A 20,695-nucleotide genomic window follows, 5' to 3' on the forward strand; every position below is an offset into this window, starting at 1 on the left:
TTTCATGTATTGCTGGATCTGGTTTGCTAATATTTTGTTGAGAATTTTAGCATCTAAGTTTATTAGGGATTTTGGTCTATAGTTTTCTTTCTTTGTAGTGTCTTTGCCTGGTTTTGGAATCAGTATTATGCCTGCCTCATAAGAGGAGTTTGGAAGTCTTCCCTACTCTTGAATTTTTTGAAATAGCTTGAGAAGAATAGGAGTTACTTCTTTGAATATTTGATAAAATTTGCTGGTGAAGACATCTGGCCCAGGACTTTTGTTTGTTGAGTTTTTTTATAACTGTTTCAATCTCATTTGATGAAATTGGTCTGTTTAGGTTTTCTGATTCTTCTATATTGATTTTTGAAAGATTATATGTTTCAAGGAATTTGTCCATTTTGCCTAGGTTGTCTAATTTTACAGCATACAGTTCTTCATAGTATTTTCTTACAATCCTTTGTATTTCTGCTGTGTCATTTGTTACTTCTCCACTCTCATTTCTAATTTTATTTATTTGAATCATCTCTCTTTTTTTCTTGGTGAGTCTGGTTAAAGGTAATCAATTTTGTTTGCCTTTTCAAAGAACCAGCTCTTGGTTTCATTGATCCTCTGTATTGTTTTTTTTAGCCTTTATGTCATTTATTTCCTCTCTGATCTTTATTATCTCTTTCCTTCTACTTCCTCTGGATTTTACTTGCTGTTCTTTTTCTAGTTCTTTTAGATGGAGAGTTAAATTGTTTATTTGAGCTTTTTCTAGCTTCTTAAGATATGCCTGTGGTGCTATGAACTTCCCTCTCAGTACTGCTTTTGCTGTGTCCCATAAATTTTGAGTTGATGTATGCTCATTTTCATTTGTTTAAAAAAATTTCTATTTCTTCCTTGATCTCATTGTTAACCCATTTGTTATTTAATAACATGCTATTTAGTTTCCAAGGTTATGAGTGTTTTTTAGTTCTTCTGTTGTAGTTGATTTCTTGTTTCATGCCATTGTGATTCAAGAGGGTTCTTGATATGATTTCAAGCTTCTTAAATATGTTGAGACTGTTTTGTGTCCTAGCATGTTGTCTATCCCAGAGAATGTACCATGAGCACTTAAAAAGAATGTATATTCTGCTGCTTTCGGGTGAAAGGTTCTGAAGATATCTATTAAATCCAGTTGATCTTCTAGTGGGTACTTTAAGTCTGCTGTTTCTTTGTTAATTTTCTTTCCTGAGGATCTATCCAGTGATGTTAGTGGGGTATTAAAATCCCTTACTATTATAGTATTGCTGTTGATCTTGCCCTTTATGCCCATCAAAATCTGCTTTATGTATTTAGGTGCTCCTATATAAAGTGCATAAATATTTATAATGGTTATCTCTTTCTGTTGGATTGCTCCATTTATCATTATGTAGTGACCTTCTTTATCCCTTACTATAGCCTTTGTTGTAGTCTATTTTGTCTAATATAAATATTGCTACCCCAGCTTTTATTTCATTTCCACTTGCATGAAATATTTTTTCCATCCCTTTACTTTCAGTCTATGTGTATCTTTTGTTTTGAGGTGAGTCTCCTATAGACAGCATATGTATGGGTCTTGTTTTCTTATCCATGCAGCTACCCTATATTGTTTGATGTGATTATTTAATCCATTTACATTTAAGGTTATTACTGATATGTAGTTGTTTATTGCCATTTTATTCTTTAAATCTACATTCCTCTTTTACTAGATTTTTCCCCCTTTGTTCTGTTTATAGCAGACCCCCAAACATTAGTTTGGTTGTAATGAATTCCTTGAGGGTTTTTTTTTTTTTTTGTCTGGGAAGCTTTTTATTTCTCCTTCAATTTTAAATGATATCCTTGCTGGATAGACAAGTCTTGGTTTTAGGCTCTTATTTTGCATTACATTGAATATTTCTTGCCATTCCCTTCTGGCCTCTAATGTTTCTGTTGAGAAGTCAGATGTCATCCTTATGGGGGCTCCTCTGTAGGTAATAGACTGTTTTTCTCTTACAGCTTTTAGTTTTCTTTATTTATCTCTTAATTTTTATATTTTAATTATGATGTGTCTTGGTGTTGGCCTTTTTGGGTTCACCCTTAATGGAACTCTCTGTGCTTCTTGAACTTGTGTGACTTTTTCCTTCATCAATTTAGGGAAGTTTTCAGCTATGATTTCTTCAATCATGTTCTCTATCCCTTGTTCTTTCTCTTCTCCTTCAGGAACCCCTGTGATGACGATGTTATTTCTCTTCATGTTGTCACAGAGCTCTCTTAGAGTTTCCTCAGACGTTTTGAGCCTCTTTTATTTTTTCTGCTCTTTTTCCATGCTTTCATTTATCTTGTCCTTTAACTCACTGATATGATTCTCAACTTTATCCATCCTACTTTTAATTCCTTCCAGTGTGGTCTTCATATCTGATATGTATTTGTCATTTTTGACTGATTCTTTTTTATTATTTCAATGTCCTTTTTTATACTTGCTATCTCGCTATTTAGATGCTTGTTATGTCCATCCATTGTTGCTCTAAGATCTTTGAACATCCTAATAATCATTATTTTAAACTCTGAACCCAGTAATTTGGTTATTTCCGACTCATTCAAATCTTTTTCTGGGGATTTCTCTTGATTCATTTGGGTTGCATTTCTCTGCCTTTCCATTTTGTCTGAGTATAAGAAGGGTGTGGCCACAGGAGTCCAATGGGTGTGGTGTCTATGTTCCCTAGGTGTGGTCTGTCTGCAGGCCTGCCACACCCTCTGCTGCCACCTCAGGCATTCAGGCACCTGTGTTGCCAGTGCCAGCCTGCTACAGAGGTTGCTGCCATTTCTACCTCACCTCTGTGGGTGGGCCTGTGTTCGCATGTCTGGGCTGCAGGCCCTGACCAGACCTGCCTCTGCACCTCCCCTAAGGGCAGGTCTGTGCTCATGTGCCTGGGCTGCAAGCCTTGGCCGGCCCCTTGCCTCTTCCCTACCCCCATGGGTGGGACTGTGCTCCTGCATCTGGGCTACAAGACTTGGCCTGCCTCAGCCTTTTCCCAGCTTCCACAGGCGAGACTGCACTCACGCACCTGGGCTGCAAGCCTTGGGCCCATGGGTTGGGCTGCGCTCCTGTGCTCAGTCACAGGTCTCAACCAGTTCCCCATCTTTGCCTTACGCCTGTGGGTGGGACTGCAGGTGGGACCACTTTTGCTTGCCTGGCCCGCAGCCGCAGGTCAGACCGCTTTCATCCACCCCTCCCAGCACTGTAGCCGCCCTCAGCCTCTGTCCCTGCCGGGAGAAGTTTGCACTAGGCCAAGCTCGCACTAGGCCTCATTCATGGCCAGCCCAGTTTTTGCCCCCACCAATGGGACTGCGCTTCTGCCTCTAGCAACTGCCCACTCTTCGGCAAGCACTCAGCAGTGTGGGTAGGGGATGATGAAGCTCAGACCTTAGCACTCAATACTGTATCCCTGATGTCTCCATGTTTCTAAGTGACTGTGCTCTGAGTACAGCAGGAGAGCTTCTGTTTGGTTGGTGACCTACTTCCCTTTGCTGGTATTGCTGCTTCCAGGAAAAATATTCACTTTAGATTTGGGGAGTGACTCAGTCCAGGGGTTAGGGTGGCTGTCCCTCAAAATGTTTCTCCCTATACATCCTAGATTACACTCTCTACCTGCTACTCTGGTCCTCTCATCACTCCCCATACCCTGGAGCCCCGGGTGAGTGGTTGAGAAATAGGTTTTCTGTGCGGTCCCTTTAAGAAGTATCCTTGGTCTGAGAAATCTGTCTCTTTCTCACAACAGTATCCTGGTTTGTTTCACAGCTAAATACTGTTTGTACGCTTCTTCTAGGCTCTGGGGCTGCAGGCTGGGGCTTTGGTCCTGGGCCCAGGGCCCCTTCCTCTCCTCTAAACTCAATTCCTGCCACATGAGTCCCTTGGGGTTGCCATTCACTCCAGGAGCTGGGCAGCCCTCTCCGTGTTTCTGCTTTTCCTACCAGTCTCAGTGTGGCTTCTTCAGTGATCCTTGATTAAAGAGTCCTCTTAGTTTAGTCCAAAGTTGGTTTTTACAGATGATTGTTTTTAAAATTAAGTTGTAATCCACTTTGGTTCTGGGAGGTGGAAGTTGGTATGTCCGCCTACTTCATCCCCATTTTGCTGCCCCCTATTGTGGGGTTTTAAAATTTCTTTAATTTATCCTTGAAATAGCAACCTCCTAATAGCAGAAAGTTGGGTTTTTTTGTTTATTTACTCTAGAATCTGGCCCATGGTAAGTAGAAAATGAATATTAGTTGATTGAATGAATCAATGAATGAGACAATCAATAGATTGAAGCCTAATCTATTTAGGAATATTGCACCTAATCTCATTAGCTCCTTAATCTTACTAGTTGCCTTCCAACCAACATGTAAGTGACACAAGGGGAGTCCTCCAGTTATAGTTGGTGGTCTCTGTGCCTGCTGTATAATAAATGGAAGACAAAGTTCTGAGAGAGTAAAGCTGGGTCCGAGGGAAGCATGCGGCAGAGTCAGAGAAGATGCACTAAGAAGTAAGGGAGAGGGGAAACAAGTAATCAGAAAGGACCATCCCCATTGCCCACTTCATCCCCATCACTTTAAGAGTTAGGCTTCATGTTTTCACTTTTGGCATCCTGCAAAGACAGGCAGCAGGCAGCAAGCAGCAATGACAAGAGGGCCCACAGAAGTAACAGGAAATGGCAACCCTTGTTACTATGCAAACTAAGATCATTCAGGGAACTTAAGCTGCCAGGGGCTTCATCCAAGGCTCTGCTTCAGCAGGGTGTAGTGCAGGATAGTGGGAGAAGCCTCAAGATCCCTGGGGTAGAGCTTCAGCAGGGTGTAGTGCAGGATAGTGGGAGAAGCCTCAAGATCCCTGGGGTAGGTTCTCCCTGTTCATTGGTCAGTGGTCTACTGCATGCTCTCTCTGCACTTGAGCCTCCTTTGCACTGTTAAGTGCTACTAGTTTGAAGTGTGTCCATTACAGCATTTTAAATGATTATTTCAGAAAATGGGTATAACCCAATATCCATCAGTAAGAGGTCATTTAAATTAATCTTATCCAATCAGAAAAGAGCATAGGATTAAAGAGTATCATGGCCATAGAAGGTACACATGATAAATTTGTGCAATATCAGGTTACAAAAGAGCATATTAGTATTAAACTAGTCTGTAAAAATTATTAGTGATACTAGTAATAATTATTAATTCAAAGACTAAACTAAAGAAAATTGTTCATTATGTTACTAGTACAATTATTTCTGGGAAGAAGAGTTATTAATGATTGTTCTATTTTATAGTTCTTCGATCTTCCAAAGGAATAAAACTAATAGCAATAATTATAATAATAAACAATTAGGCAGCACTTACTGTGTAGTAAGAACTATTCAAACATATTGTATATATTAACTTATTTAATTCTTACAACAATTCTCAAAGTGGATACTACTATTATTATACCCATTTTACAGAGGAGAAAAAATAGCAAGTTTTAAGATATTTGTTCCAAGTCGTACAATGAGTGGGCATGTTCTTTATGAGGTGGGAAGGCCAATAATAGTAACAATAAGTAAATACAGGTTGTGGTTTCAAAAATCCCTTTTGCCTGGATTGTTCCATGATCTAGCACTGATGTCATGTAGATCTGGTTGGAAAGAGTTGCTTTCACACCAGCCTCTAAGATAAAAAATATTCAGAAATACCTCTCATTCCTCAGCAACAAAAAATCACAATCTACTTCATGGAATCTCAGGGAGCAGGGACGGCTCACCAAAATAAAACATTGAAACCCAAGTTCACAATATTTATCAGCCAACAACATCTCTTTAGAAGTTAAAGCTAGTCAAAAGTTATGGGTGTTTGCATGGAATCTAGTCTATGGGATAGTTGTGGTGGCTCGCCATAGCTTCAGATACTCCAGATATTGGTACCAAACATTTGAAAGTCGGGTTATTCTAACGTCTGTCCTATGGCTCTTATGGTCATTCTCAGACTGTAGCAATACAACCCTTGCTAACTCCCCAAAGGGGCTAAAATCACCTTGGCTGCTAAAATCACCTTGGCTGCTAAACTTTAGATCCCCTGAGGCCATAGAAATTAACTGCAAAACTCACAGAGCTAGTCTATAATTTACATGACACTATGCCTTCCTAATCAGCTTTCAGTCTAGGTTTCCAAGCTGTGTTCCCTGGGGTTATCAAGGAGTTGACACAGTCATGTGAGTCAGAGATTATGTACTTTGATCAAAGTATTTACACAGGTATAAAGAATTTTAGTAATTTTTTTCCCAATAATTAAAAAAAAATGTAATGATTCAAGGATTAAGTTGAACACCTGATTTTACAATTGGAACACAAGGAACAAGCAAGGGAATGAATTTCAAGGTCACACAAATAGCATTGGATGCAGTAAAATGTGTAAACCTTCCAGCCCAGCTTGTACAGTAAGTACTAAATGCAATTTCTATTACAATTTTTTATTTTAAGTATTCTTTATTGTTATAAACACACAGGTACTTGACTCCTAGTCTAAACCTCCATTTGAACATTCATTCCTATACAACCCTCACCCCCTCTGTTGTTCTTGCCCCAGGGACACAAGTTGAAAAGGTCTAAATCTCACTCATTCATAAAGGTCCAAATTCAATTTCCTTCAATTAAGGCAAAAATAATAATACTAACTATAAGAGTTTTGTTTATAAAATATTTGACACATGTCAGGTACTCTTCCAGGGGGTTGCTTCCACGAGGTAAGAGAAAGGCCATTTTCTCGCTCCATCACTTCAGATTCCGTATTACTGCCTGATTCCACAAATGAATGGAGCTGGAACCACTGAGAGAGAAAGGAGTGTTACTGTAGACTGGCGGTAGGGGTTGGGGGGTGTTCAGGGGAGTCTTCCCCTATTGAGCAAGATGGCTGTGGGAGGTGGTTCTTCCACCCAGCACACCAAAAGCTAGAGGCATAAATGGATAGAACCCAAGTGTGCTAAAAGCTAGCAAGATAACTGGATAGAAAAAAAGCCCTCTCTTCCCTATCCCCACAAGAAAGGAGAGATGGTCTTTGAGACGGGAGTCCACCGTGCTCCCAGGTCAGAGCATCTAGATAAACCTCCATCCTTTTGCACCAGCACATGCCTCACAATTTCGACTTGTGTTGTGGCAGGCAACTGAACCTGCATTTGTGTTTTTCATTACAGAACGAGATGGAAAAGGAGGAGGAGGAAGAGAATAGCCATTGGAGAGAGTAAACGGACTATGAGGAAGCCGTGGTGATGTTCAAGGTGCATGTCGAGCTGTGAGCTACTTCTGTTCTCTCTTTCTGGAGGTGAGCCCTGACACTTGAAGTGTTGACTTCACTGCACAGTAAACACTTGACCACAGGACTCACTGAGTGAGAAGGAAAAAGACGAAACAAAACAACCACAAAAAAAAATGCTTTAAAGGAAGTATATAAAACTGGAATTATGGTGAAACAGCACTGAGGTTTTTGGTCACAGAGATCTGGATCACTTCAATTCTTGTTTAAAAATGGACTTAACAAGGTTCATCTTTCAGGATTCTTGAGAGGGTGAAATGGATAAGATCTGTGAGAGGAACAGTCACGGTACCTTCCACCTAGGGGGTGATCAAAACTTGCTCTTTTCCTTCTCTATTTTCCTTCCTGCTAAGTCAGGGGTACATCTGTCCATCAGGAGAAAACAGATTCCTCCAAAGGCAGACACTGTTTCTCCCCTTTACATTATATTTTTCTTGACACGTGCCTGCCAGGAATGGCTTCTGCCATCAACATTAAAAACATGAAAATTAATGAACATACAACTTCTTTATTTTGCACGCAAAGTTCCGTTCCTCTCAGCAGGACACCCTTATGCATCCTCCCTAGGACCGGTCTGGAAGGGCGGGACTGGGGCTACTGCTCTCTGCCTATTGGCAAGCTGCGTTTCAGCGTCCGGATCATTGACAAAAATCACTGACTTTTCCCTGGAAGTGACTCAAATTTAACCTCCTCTCTGGAAAGGTCTCCTGGGCTCATTTCTAGCCTCTTCAGAATGTAAACTGCAAGGCATTGCATTTGTTTTTTGGGCTTTTTTTTGTTTGTTTTTTTGGTTTTTTGTAACATGTTTTATGATGAGCCAAGTTGCCCGCTCGGCCTGGGATGTAATCACTCATTAAGATTTGCAGCTGCCAGGGCCACTGGGGAAACCGTGCCCGGTCCCCGATGCATACCGAGGAGCTCGTAGCCCATCCCCGCACCTCCATTACCCTCTGGCCTGCAACAACCCACCAACCGCTTTCCTAATCAAATGTGCTATTCTTCAGCCACTGCAAGTATTTATACTTTATTAACCTAACTGTGAGTTTCCTGCATAGCCTACTAATGCTGTAATTCTTTGTGTGTGTGTGTGTGTGTGTGTGTGTGTGTGTGTGCGGGCGCGCGCGCGCGCGTGCGCGTGCCCAGGAGCTTTGAACAATAGAGACTTCTTTTTTTGTCCATTCCCAAAAGGGTATAAAATCACAATGTGCTAATTCCCCTCTTGTCTACTCACCCACTGGAAAATCTTACCTGCAGCCCTGGATTGATAGCATCACATTTACTCAACACACTGAAGAATGATACTTGTCATCAGATGTGTGAATGAGTATTTTGTGTTCAGCTGGCACACGGGCATTTTTCAGAAAGTTGCATTGAATAAGGCTTGGGAGCAGTTGCCATCCTCGGGACCCTATTTTTACTCTGCTATCCACACCCACACATACGGACAGACACACACTCACACACACACACACACGCATGCACGCACACAGAGACACTGTCATAGGTAAAAAGACATGATCTCAGTAGGTGTCCCATTTCCTCAACAGCCATGAACCATGTGCCTGGGCTTCCCTTTCCTTTATGAAAGTTTTGTACACTGAAAATCTTATTTGGCTCTGTGACTTCTTTTCCTTCTACGGCACTGCCTGCAGCTTAGAGAAGCCGTTCGTCATGAAGGTAACAAGCCTGACTACACTGCCATGGAGGTTGAGCATTAACCGTGGCAACTATTTCTGTAAGAATAGGTTGTTAGGATGGACTTAAAGCTCTGCTCTGCCACCCTCGTTGTGCAAGGGTTGTTGAAGGACTGATTCTTTCTCTCAGTCACCTCATCTGTGGAATGGGGATGAGATTCACTGTTCTTAAGAACTGCTGTGAGGACCATGGGGCATGATGCATCTGAAAGTGTTTCCAGACTATAAAGTGTTGACTAATATATCTTTATGTTGTATTAATGTATTATCTAAACATTATATATGTCACAAAAATGTTTCTTGTAGCAAATTATATTAGTTACTGTCTTTGTGTATAGACTATCTTTTTTCTTACCACCACCTATGATTTTATCATTTAAGTGGATGAATGCTAATATAGTTTTTACAATTTTTGTCAAGATAAATTAAAACTTGCAAGATCTGATCACAGCCTGTCACCAACGCTTGGATCTGAAAAACAGGCTTAATTCCTTTCTCCATCTGCTCATAGCACCTTGAGCCAAGAGAAGAATTAAGACCCACCCTCCTTCTTCTATAGCCTTCCTTGGGCTGCTGACTTGTCTGGGTTAAAGGGACATGGACATCAAGACATATGATCAGAGAGACATTAAACTCTAGTCACTCCACAACCTGTTGATTTTCTGTGGACAGTAGATATCTGTTTACCCAGTCTTTGGGGAAATGGCTTCCAGAGTAAATCTAAATGGACAGCTACCCCTGACCAGTGCTTATATACATCAAGCTCTTTCCTATCAGTAAAGGAGGAAATGCCACCAAGCAAGCCTCATGTGTGACAGAACTCTTTGTCCCATTATTCACTGCCAAAAAGATGAAAAGAAAAATATCTATGACCGACGTAAAAATAAAGATTGATTTTGTCTCATGGATGCTTCAGGATAAGGGAGTGACCCCCTTTCGCCATTCATTATATCTCACTTTACATTAACCATTTCCAGGCCAGTTGAGGAGTGAATCACTATAGAGTGAGAATCAGAGAATGTCTTCTCAGTAAGAGTAAGTTCAACATATAGTTTCAAATGCTCTACTGAGAGCCACATGAATAAAATAAGTGCTTCACTCGGCCAAGCCAAGGCATATGCAACCAAGAATTTTGCTTCTGATCATTTCTTGGAGATTTTCTGGGAACCAGAGGATGTCGGAACCACCCACTGAGACAAGAAAGTCATTTGGTTTCAAAGAAAGTTGTCAGAGTGAATCATTTAAGTCTTGGATGAGAAAGTTGTTCAAAAAAGAAATCTGAAAGAATTTGTTGAAAGAGGGGAATAGGTTAGATAAAAATATTTCAGTGCTAAGACATGAAAGAAGATATGGAAAGAGGGTAAACAAGGAAAGAATCAAATTAAGTGAATGTTTTTTTTTTTTCAAACACTGCTTTAAGTTCTTTTTTACACCATAAAATGTTATATATCCTGGCTCATTTTACAGTAAAATACAGAAAAATACCAAGAATTTTTATTATTCATGTTCCAGAAATAAGCATGTCTACTAGTGAGTTAAATATCCTTGTGTATTTTTTATGCTTAAAGTTTTATTTGTTACTTTACTTTAGTTTTAGCCTTAGTACAATGCAGAACCGTGTATTCTTCTACATGTACTTTAATAATTTTACATTATTTTCTATTTACACTTAATATACATTGTTACATTATAAATTTATCTTTAGGATATTTTGTTTGTTTTTCTCTTGATTACTTTTAATTATAAAATTATACATGTAAATATAAGGAGAGAATTGCAATGTGAAATCCTGCATCCTAACCTCCCTGATTCTTAGTGTGTATTCCCAGATAGGGATGGAGAGGTAGAGAATAGATAGTTAGATGACAGAGATGGTAGCTAGAGAGATAGATAGAGCACAGATACTGAATCATGTCACATGTATTGACTTGCAATTTGCTTTTTGACCCAATAGCATATCAGGGACATCCTTACAGTTAGTAAGAAAAACTGAGCTTATTTTATTTGATGATTGTATAATATTTCTCAATATGGTTGTATCACAACTGATATATTAACAGGCATTTAAGTTCTCTTTTGATGTTGTTTGGCTGCATTTTGAGATTCCCAGACTGCAATAAACATCCTTGTCAACTCTTTAAAGTTTTTCTGTGTGAGAGTTACCTTAAAAGAAGAATTTGCTGGTCATCAGTTTTATATATTTTATGTATGATTGTTACTGACACATTGCTCTTTAAAAATGCTATGCCAATTTACACTGCAATGAAAGTATATGGGAGCATCACTGTCTCTATAACTTTAATAACAATAGGCATTGTGCTCTGTTTTTTGATCTTTGAAAACACAAGTGTTTATAAAAGGGTATTCTGCGTTTTTATTTTATTTCATTGAACAATACATAGCTTGAGCATCTTTTTATAAATATATACTTGTTTTTTGGTAAATTGCTCTTTAAATCTTTTGGCCATTTTTCTGTTGTTTTTATTCACCATTTTAAATCACGGTATAACATTCCAAACAATGTATAAACTAAGAAATTCAATCATTTTCCAATATTGAGAAAAATTACTGGATCTACATCTGTGTGCAAAAATGCTTTTGTACTTTTATAGATTATGTACTTAGGCTGGATGTTTAATTCGGTTTTGAGTTAAAAAATATACACATTTTAAAATACCTTAAATATTTTAAATATTTAAAGGTTTTGATATTTTCCAATTAATCTCCCAACAAAGAAGCAATATGTAGTAGTGTCCATTTCATGGCACACCAGAAATAAGTAGCGTTACTTTAACAAAACTGTTGCTGATTAAGCAGTTGAAAATACATCTCATTTTCAGAAAAAATATGTATCACTACATGTAGTGTGGTTGATTATTTTTCCATTTCTTCATTTATCGCTTTTTTCCTCATGGGAATTATACTTCTAGATTCTTTTCTCATTATGTCAATGCACCCTATTACTGCTACAAGAACTCCTACTGTTTAGTGGCCCCATATTTTTTGGTTGATGGGCATTAGAAGGAAAGAGAAGTTGCTCCTGATATGACTTGGTTGAAGAGACTTTCTCAAAAATGCTCATTGAAGGTACAATTTCCTGTTTATTCTTACATTACAATATGCATAGGTAATCTACCATTCATTTTACTATTAATGGAGTTGGTTCCTTTAAGAAAGATTTGGTAAACAACCAAGGTGACCAAAATTAGTTATTAGGAACATAGGAAAGATCAAAAGCTTGTTTGCTCATATCTAGCCCTTCCGAGCCACCAGCTCTGGGAAAGCTGTGTCACATAAGGAGGGAAAGAAAGTTCCTGAAGTTTTTCATTCTTTATTTCAATTCTGGGGCTGATGATCTGCCCATGTGGGACAATCCTCGCAACTGAGCTATTTTTAATGCCTGAGGGGGGAAGCTTCATCAAGCTATCCTCAGCACCCAGGACCAATATGCTCAAATCAATCAAGCCAATGGCTGTGGGAGGGGAAGAGAGAAAAAGTGGGAGAAAAAGCAGATGGTCACCTCTCCTGTGTGCCCTGACCAGGAATTGAAACCAGGACTTTCACACACCGGGTAAATGCTCCACCGCTGAGCCAACAGGGCAAGGCCTGTTTTAATGTCTTTTAAGGATTAAGGTAAAAATTACTTTATCAGGCTTTGCTCCCTGATTTCTATTGTTCTTAGGAGATTCATGCCCTTAATATTAACTCTTTGTTTCTCCTACTGGTTGGAAACATTCAGACAACTTTTCATTTGTTCTATACTTGATTTTTAGCATCCACAAGTCTTTAATATTCACTTAGTGAGGCTTGGGCTGTGGAGGCACAGGGGATAAAGCGTCGACCTGGAATGCTGAGGTTGCTGGTTTGAAACCCTGGGCTTGCCTGGTCAAGGCACATACGGGAGTTGATACTTACTGCTCCTCCCCCTCTTCTCTCTCTCTCTTTCTCTCTACTCTCTCTCTTTAAAAATGAATAAATAAAATCTAAAAATCAATGCAGTGGTACCTTGAGATACGAGCAGACCAACATATGAATTTTTTAAGATATGAGCTGTGACTCGTTCATATTTTTGTTTAAGATCCGAGTGAAATTCCGAGATACAAGTCGTGATTCGGGAAGCTGCCACAGTTTTAGTTTTGTTTAAAGTAAAGAAAATGCAGTTTTAGTTTACATTTAGTGTTAAGAAAGTGCAGTTTTAGTTTACGCGTCTACAGTGCCTGCATCCCTGCCTCCCTCCCTCCTCCTCTGCCATTCACCTCCGTTAGCCGCACTCGTCTGTCTCCAAGGTAAGAATACAGTACTAAATAACACTTTTTTCTTTTATTTCATATATTTTATTATGCATTGGTAAAGTATACATGTGTGTTTCTTAATTAAAAACATGTCTTTTTCATAATTTAGGATGGTTTGGGGATGTTTCACAGGGCTGGAATGGATTAAATCTATTTCAGTTATTTTTAAATGGGAGAAATTTATTTGATATACGAGTTGACTGACTTATGAGCTCGGTTACAGAATGAATTAAACTCATATCTCAAGGTACCAGTGTGTGTGTGTGTGTGTGTGTGTGTGTGTGTGTGTGTGTGTGTGTGTATACCTAGTGGTATTTTTTTTCATTTTCTTCTACTAGCTTTTAAACCAAATAAATTCTCCCCATATGAATTTCCATGTGCCTACCAGATTTTATAATTTTTTATTATCTTTTTTCTAAATATCTTGATTTTTAAAAATATATAACCCTTTAAGTTATTATAAATTGCCTTTGGCACATATTGTCATGTGAGAATCTAAATTTGTTTACTTCCCAAAGACTAGTCATTATATGATTAACATTTACTTAATACTTTTATTTATGTATTTAGTGATCATATTTCTTTCCCTTATGCTGAGTTATTATTACACTACAGTTTCTTCCAGAGTTTGCTGTGTCTCTGGTTATATTGTATTTTTTTTCCTTTGTATACCAGTGCCTTATTATTTTTATTATTATAGCTATATAAAATTTTACTGTTTCTCAGAACTGGCCTCCCTCCTTATATTTATTTTTTTAATTTCATTGTCGGCCCTGTCCGGTTGGCTCAGCAGTAGAGCGTCGGCCTGGCGTGTGGAAGTCCTGGGTTCTTTCCTGGTCAGGGCACATAGGAGAAGCACCCATCTACTTCTTTATTCTTTCCCATCTTCTTTCTCTCTATTTCTCTCATCTCCTCCTGCAGCCAAGGCTCCATTGGAGCAAAGTTGGCCCGGGCACTAAGGACAGCTCCATGGTCTCTGCCTAAGATGCTAGAATGGTTCTGGCTATAATCAAGCAACGCCCCAGATGGGCAGAACATCGCCCCCTGGTGGTCATGCCGGGTGGATCCTGGTTGGGCAGATGCTGGAGTCTGTCTGACTGCCTCCCTGCTTCTACTTTCGGAAAAATGCAAAAAAAAATAAAATAAATAAAATAAAAATAAAAAATGATAAAAATAAAATTTTATTGTCTACTTTTAGTCATTCAGTTGCCACTTCATAAAGTGATCAAGAGAGGAAAGGATAGAGCACCATCAGCAAATGAATCACACCATTCAATGGCTTTCTTCTAAGAGGTAACAGCGAGGAGGAGAGAGCCAAATGTCCCTGAAGCCATTAGGCAACAAGACAACAGAGAGGAAATATGCCTGTCAACCGGCTTATGGCTTCAAATCTTGTGTATTAAGCTTGGGAATTCCATAAATGATTAGAGAATCATTTAAAAACCACGTAAGTTGGATAGAAGGTTTACATTGATACAATTACAAATGGAAAAAGCAGCTCTCAGGGCCCACTGTACTTAGCTTCACAGAACACTTACTGGTGCAGAAACTTGTTTGGCTCTCGGTTAGCCCGACTCTACTGAAGTAATGAGAAGCATCATGTAAAACTGCTCAGCAAACAAATGTAAGCTAATAGCAACTTTTTCACATGATAAATGTTTGTCATCTTATCATTAAAGAAACTACAAAGTAAATCATCATAAAAGCAATCACAGAGAGGCTGCACTTGGGCTACCTTTTACAAGCATAGTATATGAAAGAAATGCACATTTCCTTTCAAATTTTTAAGTCAGGTGTTCTTATTTAATGTGGAGTCGTGTTTTTTTCAAAAACCTAGGGTAAAAAAAATTGTGAAATTTTCAAGAATTGAAGTAATTTAGATATCTGAGTTAACGTTCCAACTGTCACCAGACCCTAATCTGCAAATAAAAAGAGGAGGTTTAAGTCTGTGTTAAAAGGCTATAAACAAGTTACAGAGATGGCACTTTCTTGAAGCAAAAATAATCTGTGGACTGGCTCTGTGATAGTAATTTTATTCACTTGCAGCACAGTGATGGAAAACATTGGCTACTGCTCCCTCAGAACAGAAACTGAGATCACATTATACGTTTCATTAGCCCTGTGGCCTATCAACCAAAGCTAACAGCCGACCATGAAATTTTCAAAGGTTTTTAATGACTGGAAACACAGCCATACTCACAAGCATATACACACAATGAATCTAGTAGGTACAATGCAGAAAATACTTAGAGATGAGTGATCTGGGTCTGAGTTACAATTTCCCATTACTTTACACTATAAAATCTTGGACAGGGCATTTAAATTCAGAGATTCAAGTTTTTCCCTCGGTAAAAAGTGAGTATAATAGTACTGATCATCGAATAGGCCATCACTGGAGTTTCTGAGCATTGCATGATACATAAAAGATTATGTGGACATGTAAAGCACTATCAAAAATATAACAATAATTACTGGTATCTATTAAAAGTACCCCCTTCAAATGGGATCATTTGTGATGAGTGGTCTATGTTCCAATACTATTTATTTTTCCATTCAAATATATATCATTCATTTCCCCAAGTTTTTGTAATGATCCCAAACTTACACTAAAGTTGAAAAAGTAGTACAATGAATACTCACGTATCCTTCACTATTTCTATATTCATCAATTGCTAACATTTAGTCCCATTTGCTTCCTTGTGTGTTTCTTCAGAAGGAATACAATGCCATTTTGCCCATTATTAGTAATATGATGTTTTAGCCTTCGGTTAGCATAGCATCTGACAGATCTCTTTGTTGTAAAAGTACTTTTTTTTCTTCATAATTAATAATTTGTTGGGCAATTCTTTGAAGTTGTATGAATATTGATTTTCCCAATGTATCTTCCCTATGTGACTTATTTTTGTTTGGTTTTAATTTTTTAATATACACACACTCACTTATAAATTTGTGACTTGAATTCCTCATAACTGAGAAGTCAAAATAATTTTGATATTTTAAATTATCTGATAAACATTTATTGTGAGTTAATGAAAAGGATTTTGGTTAGGTTTTTGAGCTGCTGAAACTGTTTGAATTGCTATAAATGTTTTATGAACACATACTTATTTCAAAATGAAAAATAAAGCTTGAGGACCAGTGTTATGACTAGGGGTCACAGAGCGCACCAGGAGGCCAGGCTGGTAAGAGATGTAGGTCACCTTCATATAAATGGAAATAAGAAGAAATCCAAAATACTTGCTGCATTTTTAAAAAAGGGCTACCTCACAAACGACCTTATCTTCAAAAAATATCAAAGGTTTCAAATAATCTTGGGAGATTTTGCAACCCTTTTAGGTAATTCAGATTGACCTCCAAAGCCAGAAGTATGCAAATAGGTCTATATGTACCCATGAAAGGTAGCCCTCAACTGCAAATGTTTCTGAAATTTTCTCGGCTGAATATCTGTGGACTTATTAAGTTTAAAACCTTTGCTCCTAAGCATTCATGTAGGCTGACTGTTCAATTTCAAGGGATTTCAGGGGATTTCCCTGCAATTTATCATGTGAAAGGAATTAACAAGGAAGAAAATGGAAACACATTCACACTTGCCAAGACATTATCCTTCAGATGGAGGAAAAAACTACTGAATGAATAATATAAGAAAGATGAGTTTGGTGCTTCAAAAGCAGAAAAATGATCTCCAGTCCCAGTTAGCAGAGCCAGCCTGCCTTCCTCATGGAATATAATAAGCTCCAGGTACACAGTGGAAACCTTTCATAATCCAGCTCATTATCACACAGGCCCAGGCACAACACGGGCTCACGTCAGAGTCCCACCCTCAACACAAAGTAATCTGATGTGGTCAGTGTGACTGAGGCAAGATAGTAAGGAACTAGGAAAATCCCTTGGCAAGTGAGGTGGGAAAACTGAGACAAAACAAGGCCAACCAATTAACATCCTGCTAATAAATTGCAAGGTAAAATCTTCCCTAACCAAGGATACTCAGGAACAGATGGTTTACTGGGTTATACTTCTCCTCCCCAACCAGAGTGAGTAGCTTAAATCACCCTGGTCAGGAAGATAGATAACAGAGACCCAGTTGGTGCCATTAGTGCCAGCCAAACCCCAGAACAGATAAAGTTAGAGGAATAAATAACAACAACAAAAATCCAAAAAACAATTAGAGCCAGACAGACCCAAGATAAAAGTAAAGAAGTGAAGCTGACCATAGAATGATCCCAAACTCCCCTATACACTCAGCATATTAAAATACACTTGGAGAGCTGTTAACTACTCTGCTGAGACCCTCCCCTAAAACTCCCATCTTTAGACAACAAATAAAAGCACTGGCTCTTTCTCCCTTGAGCAAGCTTGTGACCCCCTTCTTCCCTCCGGAATATATTTTTGCTTTCTTTCTCCTAAATTCTAAAGTTTTTCAGGACTCTTGCAATCAGGGGAGCAGTGGCAGCTTGTCCCAGGCTAAACCCATAAACCTGTCTCCAAGGGCCCTCCTGTTGCCTCTGTAACTTCCTTTCCTGAGCCCATGTGGCCCAGTATGGCTCACTGCTGCTACTCTGACTTCTTTTCCTAATCTCGGAAGCCCACTCAAGACTCACTCCTGTTGCTGTGGTCTTGCCTTTCCTATCTTAAGCCCCTCTGTTTGACTGTCTCCAGCTTTAATCAATATTCTCTTAAGTTCACCTGGACCTGTGTTATGAAATCTTTCCTGCACATAGTAAGAAACCCACATATTCCAGACTGTGCCAGAACACACTTGCCTAAGTCCTGGTCCCATTCCGGTGACATTACCACATCTCAACATATAAGGCAATCCAATTAAAGTAGATCCTCTCTTTTCTCAAATAAGGTTTTAGGTCAATATGAGCACATAAACTTAAACAGGTTTAAATCACATAATGTTTGTATTAGTTATACATATTCAGAATCTTACATGTGGTTGCTAGCCAAAATTAATTTTTGGTTCTCTTATCTGTACTTTCTCCCTTGGTGCTTTAACCCAGTTTTATGGATTAATCTTCAAATATCTACATCCCAATGGCTCCCTGTTTGACTCAGATATTTATTTTTGATTCAATATCTCCAGATGGATATGTAATAGACAGCCAGACATGCCCCAAACAAAATCCTGTCCCTGCTCCTCCTTGCTGATAAATCTGGCAGCTCTAACCCTTTTCTCCCATGTCACCTTCCACAACTCAGGTGGTGACGACTAGATAAGTAAATAGAGAAAAGGGATTTTGAAAGATAAAGAGTCACAAAGTACATACAGTCAGAAGACAATCTTTTCCAGCCTATAGTTCCAGGCATTTGCATGTATCTGAAGGGATTTACAGCAAGACTTACCATACCAGCAATTCAGAACTGGGTCAGAGAGATCCAGAGCAGTAGAAATGCACCAGAAGCAGAACACCTTCGTGTGCTACTACTGAACCCTAAGAAAGAAGAGTTGGAGAAACTGCAGCATTCAGGGTGTAATACCAACAGTAGTAGTCAGCTGTCAGGCACCAGAATATGACAAGAGAAGAATCAAGGCAAAACAGAATTAAGGACAAGTCGAACAATACGGCAATAGTGCAAGAAGATCTAGAGGAATTACAGACAAAGGCCGCTGCACTATCCACTGTTAAATAATCTAAGAAAAAAGGAATAAAAATGTAAAACTGGAACCACATTGCTGTAATTCTAGTACATATACTCATTTGTTGTATGAGTCAGCTTAAATCAGTGCTTCAAAACATGTGTGTCATTGTTCTATGACATGAATTTAGCCCTTCTCACTTAATACAGCTTTCATGAACAAAGGTCTCCTATTTTACACATTCAGCTTTAGATTATGCATGTAATATCACATGGTTACGTCTATAAGAAGTATATAGCAATAATTATAAAACCACTTAGACATATTATTCACAGAAGAGAATATAGACCAATCTCACACATAAATGTAAAGGCTGTTTTAATTATTTCTGTTTATCTTGATAATTTTCCAAATGGAAGAGTCCTTCCTGGTATCTCTAAAAAAGTATACAGGTCCAAGATAATAACAATTAGCATGTGAACAGCACCCACAAGTCAGGAGAAGGATACCCAGGTAAGCAACACCCCTGAGTAAATTCAATAGTTCATGTCATTGCCAAAAGTTAAACATTGGGCTTTGGAACGAAGAAAGCTGATTTATTAAAACTGTAGTTCTTGAGAACTACTAAGATTTTAATTTTAAAAAAATTAGGAGGGGGGGGGAAAGATTAAAAAGCAAGTAAGTCCATCTTTGGCTCAGTTTCTGTTTCATATTTGCACCCATCTGCCATAGCCTGAGGTTCAAAAGTACTCATTTTAATCATAGAAAACATATCCATCACAAGTTAGCCCCAAATCAGTCACTCCTCATGGGAAAAGCAACAGAAACATGATGGCCCAACAAGGAAAGTGAGAATAAAAGGAAAAAGAATAACTTTTTGTCTTACCAAGAAACTTTCCCAATTGAATGAAAGTTCAGTCTCCAATTAGCTCTCTCCAAAGTCAACTTCTCCAAACACCGAAAGAACAAAACAATTACATTTGATAGTTTCAAACAGATCTTCCAAACAATAGCACAATATTCCAGGACCATGGAATGTTGCCAGCAGCATTTGAATTTGGTAAGGAAGCCAAAGCTACAGCAAATTTATTGAAATTTTATTCCTCTGAACCTTATAAATATTGTCGGTTTTGAAATGGACCCACAGATAATGTAAACACTTTGACAGGAAATTGGTGGTGGTGACTATCACCTAAAACTATCTGAGGACAAATGTACTGTGACTCAGAACATAAGACACAATTTTCTTTGTATGGAGGCAAAATGAAGTGATGACAGAGTCTGTAAAACCTATTCTCTTTGTGAAATTACGTCCGGTGTTTCCTTTCATTTGAGTATCTTTCCAAAAGAAAACTCGACACTCTGAGCCATTCCATTGACATTGGTTTGCAAGTCATCACCATTCCAGAATTCGTTTTTGTTTTTTTCTTACTCTCTTGTAACTATTAGAGTATTAAAAAGGTATTTCTGCTTTCCTATGCTTTATTAAGAAGTTTGCTCTAGGGAGGAAAAATGGAGGTAGCTGAAACTGTGTGTCTTGCTTATATTTTTCATTTTGTTCCTGCTTCTACACATACTGCCCCCCCACTTTCTGTCAAAGATTCTTAATTGGATAATGCTAAGTCCAGCGGCAGTGAGATGACAATAAAATTGAGGATTTGGGTTTATTTCTTCCATTCACTTATTTTGCCCCATATATAATTCTTCTTTATACCTTCTAATTTCTAATAAAACTGAACTACCCCTAATTTTCACACCATGCCCTGTGTATGCCTTCCTTTGTACCTCTTCTTAAGTCATCATCTTTCAAGTGACCTTACCCTATTTTTTTTTAAGAGAGGAGGGGGAGGAGAGTGGGAGAG

At 38.5% G+C, this 20,695-nt stretch overlaps 1 long non-coding RNA gene across 2 annotated transcripts in view; it reads right to left on the reverse strand.

The window, feature by feature from the left end:
- The window catches only part of LOC136406093 (uncharacterized), a 35,880-nt gene extending 15,958 nt beyond the window's left edge, over window positions 1-19,922 (reverse strand). The window contains exon 1 of one of the 2 annotated variants that reach the window (XR_010751622.1): window positions 19,720-19,922. This is a non-coding gene — a long non-coding RNA (uncharacterized lncRNA). Of the gene's footprint in view, window positions 1-18,598; window positions 18,681-19,719 lie in introns of those variants that run through there. The other variant, XR_010751621.1, reaches the window with a different exon arrangement.
- Between the last annotated feature and the right edge of the window lie 773 nt (window positions 19,923-20,695).

Source organism: Saccopteryx leptura, chromosome 5 (assembly GCF_036850995.1).
Source record: "Saccopteryx leptura isolate mSacLep1 chromosome 5, mSacLep1_pri_phased_curated, whole genome shotgun sequence".
Classification (NCBI taxonomy): Eukaryota; Metazoa; Chordata; class Mammalia; order Chiroptera; family Emballonuridae; genus Saccopteryx; species Saccopteryx leptura.